Below are 8,610 nucleotides of genomic sequence, written 5' to 3' on the forward strand. Positions count from 1 at the left end.
GGCTTCAGCGCACTTCTATATTGGTCAAGAATCCTTCCTCCATTACTAAATGCTATGTTAGAAGCAACGGTCATGATAGGAATCATGAGAATATCACAAGCCATAGATGCAACACTAGGATGCCTAAATTCCTTCCCTTTCCAATATGTCAACACATCAAGTTCAATCTTCTTATCCAATCTGAGTTCATCTAAGTATAGCTTAAGTTCACATTTTTGCTGAGTAGTCTCATCACCAGTAGCATCATCAAACATCTTGTATAAAAAATAAAAATAATTCAAATTCAGATTCAGATTCAAATAAAATATAGTACCAAAAGAATATTAATAAGTATTTTCATCAAATCATCTGAAGTATTATCCGAGCAAGTTTCTGATGCATTATTAGTTGTTGGAACTAAACTGATTGATCTAGATGATGTCAATTGAGATACATCCACATAATGATCAAAAAGAGACTTAAGATCCCACTGCAATTCTTCCACCTTAGTTTTTCCCATCTTGACACCATATATCATTTTATAGCTCCAATCCACAAAATGAAACTTATATTGAGGATCTATAATTATAGCCATGGCTAGTAACTTATTGAAATCTTCCCAATATTTCTGAAAATTTTCAAGCATCACAGCAACCATAGAACTTATGTACTCATCAAAGCCATCCACCTCATCTTTCATTTTCAAGTAAGCAGACACGACTAAAGGAGAATAGATTGGTAATGGCATAAAAGAGAGCTAAAAATTTCTTAATTTTCTCCACTTTCTCCCACTCATCTCTTGATGGACAATGCTTGAACTTCAAGTCACTCAATTCTAAATGCATGAATGCACAATGATAATAAAGAGCCTTTTCAAGCATGATGTAAGTTGAGTTCCATCTAGTCGGAACATCTTGCCTTAATCCTTTTTTACTATCAAGAGAACTATGAGAATGCATTCAAGAAACTTTTGCTTCCTTACTTGAGAACCTTTCACATACTTAACACATTCATGAATTTTAGTGACACAAGAATTTATGCATTTCAATCCATCTTGAACCACTAAATTTAGAATATGAGCCCAACAATGCATATGAAACTACTTTCCACCACATACAAGTCCATTTTTGTTAAGTAATTGAGTTTTCAATAAACTAGCACAAGTATCATTTGCAAAAGCGTTGTCCAATGTCAATGTGAAACCCTTAAATCAATCCCCCCCAATCACATAGAAAATTGTGAATTTTTTCAAATAATGATATCCCGTTATGAGGAGGTGGCATATAACAGAAGTTCAAAATTCATTTATGCAAAACCCAATCCTTATCAACAAAGTGAGCAGTCAAACATATGTAACCATCAGTACTTAAAGCTGACCAACAATCAGAAGTCAAACAAATCCTTCTAGGTGACACCTCTAGCATACTTTTAATATTATATTTTTCCTTTTAAAACATCTTAAGACAATTAGGCTTATAAGTATTTCTAATAACAATATGTAAATCAGGCTTCAAATATATCAAAACAAATAGCTCTAATTCCTTCAAACTCCATAAATTAAAGAGGCAAATCATGCATAATAATTGCACTAGTCAACAAATCTCTAAAAGTTTCAACATCAAACTTATTATCAGACAAAGATAGAGATCCAGAGACAATAAGTAGCTGACCTACATCACGGATATCTTTTCTAACACAAGTGGAGATGTGTCACTTCATGTTTCCTATCCCATATTTTGAGTCAACAATATAAGTTATTCCACAGTGTTTGCATTTGCACCTCCTTTTTTTTATTGGGTTGCTCTGGTAGGATATCAAAATGGTTCCACACTACTGAAGTAAATTTTTTTTTATGAGCCACTCTTTTTTTGTTGTTGTTGCCTCTCCAGGAGGAGGCATTTCCTCCAAGTTGATTAAATCATCATTCTCCTCATCAACATTTATATGGGAACCATCAGTTTCACCAACTTATGGACTTGAAGACATACTTTCTATAAAATTAAAACAATTTAAAGACAAAAATTATAAGTTATTCAAGAATAACAACAATCAAGAATATAAAAAACAAGAATGATAAGTTTTTATTTTAAAAAAGAAGCTACTTTACAAGTAAAAAATTAACATTCCATTTTAACAAAAATCAACAAGTCTTTATTAAAAGAAGAATTATAGCCTGAACTTCAATCAACTTAAGCATATTAAAAGTTAAATCCACTTCAAAGAAACAATGTACAAACTGCGACGGGCACACCATTACACTGAAGACATAGCCGTAATGTTGCTATTTGCCACCATTTCAGAATTAATCGGCTGACACTACCCAACAAACCATATTATTGTTTACAAAAAGGAAAAAAAAATGCTTATTCTTACCAAGACAATTCGATTATGCCAATTCCATGCAACCAAAGCAAACAATTAAATATAAAACTAAAAAAATAACAAGCTGCCAAGCTATAAAAAAACTTTAAACTTCAAAATAACAAGCTGTCAAAAAATAGCAGGCTATCCTCATCTAAGACTACAACAACCAGCTTATTCTTCATAGTATTTTGCCAAAAATTTCAACTTCAAAAACTCAAAATCAGAAACAAGCACACTAACTATAAAAAAACTTGCCATTTTCTAATCAAATTCACAAAATCATCACAAACCAAATTAACTATTACCAAATAACTCGACCAATAAAAATCTCGCACTAACTAATCAAATTTCACAAAATTTCAACATCAAAACCAACCTTGATCAAACAACCCAACTCTACTAGTTAAATAGTTTGGCTAGAACGGAATGGTGATATTCTGAACCTGAAAAAGAAATGGAGAGGAGAAACCATGAATACGAACTGAAATGATAGATAAGAGAGAGAAAGAGTGGATGAGAGAGAGAGAGAGAGAGAGAGAGAGAGAGTAGGACCGGGAAAGAGAACTAAGAGACGAAATGGGTATCTTTAGAGTGGTTGTGAGTGAAGGAAGGCTTATCGTGGAGTGAAGGGCTACGCCAGACCAAATGGGCAGCATTGGAGTAGCGTCAGAGTAATAGGCGGTGTCGGAGTAGCATCAGAGTCTTAGGCTGTAGCTATGGAGGAATGGCGATTTTGTTATGGAGAAGCTTGGAGAAACATGGCTATGGTTATGGAGATGCTTGGAGAAACAGTGATTTGGTTGTGGTTATGGAGAAGCGTAGTGTGGGTTTGAAGAAAAGGAAAAGACATGGTTGCGGCTGTGGGTGAAATGAAAGTCTGAACTCTGAAGAGAACCTAATGAATTAGGAGGAATTTAGGTTTTGTTTTGATTAGAATTTGAAATAAAAATAATACATTAATTGAATTATTTTTCGTGGGTCATATACAGTATCATGTTGACACGCGACACATCTACCCATTTGTGTTAAACAGGTTAATCGTGTCATAAACGGGTGACATGTTTATGACATGAACCTGTTTAGCCCTAACCCAAACCCAAACCCTCCTAAGAGCGTGTCATGTCAAAAATTGCCACCGATACTATATAACATATTGCATATATGTATATATTTAAATTAATATAGAAAAAACTTCTAATATATTTAAAAAGAAAAAATCATTCAAAATTGTTTTATTGAAGTCACACATTACATATTTGATTCAATGAATTCATAGATGTTATTGGATTATTTTTTTAAAAAAATAAGTATGTATATATAAATGTTTAAATTACAAAGCCAAATATGTATGTCTTCATATTAAGGAAACGAAGAAATTTTACAATGGAACCATAATAGACCATCCTTTTTTTATGGAGAACTTGTGGAAAATAATGTCAGTTGCAGAGCAGGAAGAACTTGAATAGTTTACCACTTTTTACTCATCCTCATAATGATGTGAACTCCCCTATCAGTATCCACCATAACAATGAAAATGTTCAGTTCAAATTGAAGAGATTGGAGAGGATTTGCTAATTGTTCCTTAATCATCTAATTAAGCAATATTTTCTTGGTATTAATCCTTTGCAATAGTCTCTATCAAACATTTATGAAGTTGTTGCAGAGGTTTTAAATGGTTGCTAGTTCTACTAACCTTTCATGTACAAATGTTTAACAAATAAATGTTAAAAAGAAAAATGAGCAACATATAATAAGCATGACAAACAAAAGATGCACCAAGAACAACTCAAAAAGAAATAGAATGAATTAATAAAAAAAACAAAAACTTTCAATCCATGCCCAAGAATAGCTTATAAATCCATTCACAATCAACCAATATAAAGCTTCAATTCAAAAGTTAATATTCTCATTAATCCATTGACAATCTCATCTATAAAAAGTTTTAATTCTAATGGAAGCCTTCTAAAACCCAATCAACATTCTTTCTTGCATTCATCCGGTAGTGAGAAGAAATATGACACTTTATTACTGTCAACCTCAATCAGTCCACCAGCTCTAATTCTTTCCCTTTGGGGCAGGCCTTCAATCTTAAGTAGCTCAGCAAAAACCTTCTTCTTTGCCTCTACCTCATCAGTGAGAAATTGGAAGTAATTAGCAAGCCTTGAAATATGCTTTCCAGAACTTTCCATTCATGTCCTAATTGAGCTAACGGTGCTTGTGAACTCATCGAAGCCACCATCTTGGCTGAAGGAGCGTCTATGCTTTGTTTTCTTAATAGGTGCACCATGTGATGGATGTTGTTGTGAAGTGGTTATGGTAGTGTTATTATTATTGGCATCTACATTGGCTGCATAAGTTGTGCTCCAGGGTACATTTGCATTTCCTTCTCCATCTATTGAATTCATGTCAAATTCATGTTACAAAAATAGATAATTCCACATACACTAATATTTCCAAGGTTAGAATTTATATTATGATGATGATGATGATGATGATGATAGGTTAGTTCATCTGTCTAATTTTTGTACATGTAGTGGTCCAAGCCACCACCAAATTTATCTTTGATATATTTTGAAAGGGACTTACATAAGATTAAAAGCTCATTTGATCGGTAAAAATTTTAAGTAAAAGTGCCCTATAAGAATTAGGACAATAAATTATCTATATACATCAGTTTGTAAAGTTTCTGATAAATTCTTTTTAAATCTATTTTTTCCTTCTCAATGATTTGAAAAAAACTTCAATATTTCTTATAGAAAGCCTACCGGTAATCTAAGGATGTCCTGATCACATTTTAATTGTTTCTTTTCTAATTTATCAGTCATAGACGCCACTACCAATCTATTCAGATAAAATTATTCCTTATTTAATTTGTGTCTTTCCTAGAAATTGCTAACATATATCTTGCCTTTATTTCTCATTTTAGCCATGCATAATCTTTAAGTATGTTGTTTCTTAATAGCCCAACATTCTTATCATACATTATAGTTGGATTAAAAAATATTCTATAAAACTTACGTTTCAATTCAAGAGATATTCTATGATCACATAAAAAAAAAAATAAAAAAAAAATAACCCTTCTATTTTATCCAACTTGCCTTTATTTTATTTGTGGCATCTTCTATAAGTTCCTCAATATCTTGAATTATAAAGCTTAGGCACCAAAACGTTCTACCTTTACCAATCTTAGTACCATCCATCTCTCATTTCGACTCACTTTGTTACTGAAGTTACATTTTAGACTTTCCATCTTTACTCAAGTTAAAACTCTGAGCTTCATCAGTGTTTCTCCTTAATTTCAATTGTTGGTTAAACACTTTTCCTACTTTTATCAACTAACTCTAGTGCTTCTTACAAAAATTACAACATTTAATAGAATGTCAATGTGGTAGTGCAAGTATTAAAAATAACTTTATTTGAAAATGGAAATTTTATGGATCATGACAAAGAAAAGAAAGTAGGATCCTTGAAATAGTTGTACTTAAATATTATTCTATTAAAAAATCTATATAAGTAAATTATAAAATTAAGATTTATGGGAATAAAAATATATTGACTATGTTAAAGGCAATTAACACATATAAAAAAAACTTTACTAATGGTCTTCAAATTCTAGAATTCAACACTTCTCTTTCTTTATTAGAAGAAATAAACAATTTTGATCATTCAAAATGCAGAATTTAGCATTGTATCCATACAAATCTGAGAGATCTTTATATGATGTAATAAAACAAAACCAATGATCCAAACTTTGTTATTTGGCTACAACATTAGCCATCTCAAAAGAAATTAACAAAAGTAATAAAGCATCATTATCAGCCATTTATAACTAATTTTAAAATCCCACAGCCTCCTCAATGGAATATTTAAGGTGAAAAACTTTTGCTATGCTAACAAACTGATTACAAATTTCACCTCTTATTCTACATTTTTTTCTTCTATTTTTATTTTAGGTTCTTAGAGTGAGAGTCTGGACTCCAAATCTCCTTCAAAATACTATACGATCTAACAAAACACCTTCAGGAGGAACTAACTTATGCAACATTGATGTTCCCTCAAAGAGCATTGGTTGCACACCCTTGGTGAACTCTTGAAGCTGTTAAAGTAATAAGAAATATATAATAAACAAACAAATAACACCATAAGACAACAAAAAAATGGTTTGTTTGCATGATCATCCTAACCTCTTGGGGGGTGACTCTGGAAAAGCCAAACTTATTAATCCAAATTGATTCAGCTTCTACTGCTGCTGGAAGAACGAAATGCTTTACCTTCACTAATACCAATGTTCTTTCGATGGCATTAAATAACAACCGTAAGTAACCCTATCAACAGACAAGAATATTATTATATCAATTATAGTAATAACATAAAATTTTATATATAATTGCAATAGAAGATGAAATGAAAACCATTTATCAAACTCACTTGTCCTTGAGATTCCCTCCTGGTTGCAACAAGTGGGAGTTCAGCAACTTGATCACCTAGCACACGAAGTATCCCAGCTGATACAATAGATGACCTACAATGTTTTATCAATAGTAATATACATTTGAACTTTCAACAAAGGATCAAGCTCAAATTCAAACACAAAGTTCTTACTCTACTGTTAAGATCGCACAATAAACTCCAGAAAAATCTTGGTCTCTCATGCTCTTTCTGCAAGGACATAAAAGACAGCAAATATAGTTTAAAAAAATGACAATACTAGTGTGAAATTGATTTGTCTAATAAGACTCTGTCATTACCCAAATACAATCTTGGGGATAAGGTCTTGACCGGTCACCACATCAACAATAGGATCAAATAAATCCTATAAGAAAATAGTATTACAATTAACAGAAAGTATGATGAGAATAATTTCCTTAATTTAAATGGCTTTGTGAGAATATGAACATGCACTCACATGGAAAGTGGCGATCGCCTTTGAAAGAAGAATCTTTTGCCTCAGTGGATGAGTCTTTTTCCTCTCAAAAAGCCTCCATTTAATATTAGGATTTGCGCTTAAGCCATTGAAGCCCTTGTCTTTTTGCTTTTTGTGAGAAACAATTTAACTCTGCTAAAGAGATTGGCAATGGTCCAACTTGAAGTAATTTTTGTAGCTTGTCATGAATCCTACTACAGTCATCACAGAGTAACCACTCTCCTTCCGGTAGTTCCCTCATGCAGGACGTGACAAAGAAAGAAATTGTTTGAAAGAAAGGGTAAAAATAAAATATTAGAGAAACAAAGAAGCCACATTGTACCTTTAAATCAACTATATTACTCTTCTTCAAGCAACCAACATGATATTCCATCTCGCACTGAGATAATGATAAAGAAAAAATTCTTTCACTAATAAAAAAATGGAGAAAGATGAGTGAATACTACTAACGTAAGAAGTGCATGCAACTGACCTGATCGCAGATCAAAACAGTACGTGGACCAAACTTTTTTGATTTGTTGAAGTCAAGGCCTCTGCAATGCAATAAAAAACATGAGAACAAACCAAACTATTGTACAAAATCAAGTTGAGGGCTTAAAAAAATAGAAAAAAAGCAGCTTATGTAGTTAGTCGATATGTAATTACGTCTATATAGGTACTCGACCAACCCTGCAAATAGCGCATCCACCAACATAGTCTCCTTGCTCGCTTATGATACGTTACATCGCCGGTAGATTTGTTCAATCGGTTCGACATTAGCAATCTTTTGCAAAGAATATATGTATTATTTTTTTGACTGCCACGCTTTCCTCTCAGCTGCAAATTTGTGCACCAATGACAATACCAGTCCCCTTCAGGAATTTCTGATAGCCCAACACATTCTGTGACAACATGGAATAACACAAGCAGGAGACACTTAAGTAACAAAAATTATGATTGATACATACAAGAAAAAAAGATAAGATTTTACCCTTGTGAAAAACTCTGGGACAGAGATCACATATGAGAAGATCACCACCATCTTCACAGATGTTACAAAGATGATCGGGCTTTCACGGATAGGAAGCTTTTCGATCTTTAGATAAGGAAAGGGCTAGATCATGGAGTGACACACCATCCAATGTGAAGATGTGATTGTATCTAGGAATCACATGTGAGAGTAAATCAAGTATAGAATTAGGATGGTTATCCTTGCAACATAAACTTCTAAACTTTTAGTGAAGAAAAACTCACGGCTTACGCCTTTTTAGCCCCGGCCAAAGATGTGATTCAAATTGTGAAGGGCTAACTCGTACATAATATAATATATCATTAAAAAACTAAACAAAAATAGATAAAATAAA

General features: G+C 32.6%; 1 pseudogene; it reads right to left on the reverse strand.

The window, feature by feature from the left end:
• Positions 1–4,532: 4,532 nt before the first annotated feature.
• Positions 4,533–7,961, reverse strand: LOC120282198 (annotated as a pseudogene).
• Positions 7,962–8,610: the final 649 nt, after the last annotated feature.

Source organism: Dioscorea cayenensis, chromosome 18 (genome assembly GCF_009730915.1).
Source record: "Dioscorea cayenensis subsp. rotundata cultivar TDr96_F1 chromosome 18, TDr96_F1_v2_PseudoChromosome.rev07_lg8_w22 25.fasta, whole genome shotgun sequence".
In the NCBI taxonomy this organism is placed as follows: domain Eukaryota; kingdom Viridiplantae; phylum Streptophyta; class Magnoliopsida; order Dioscoreales; family Dioscoreaceae; genus Dioscorea; species Dioscorea cayenensis.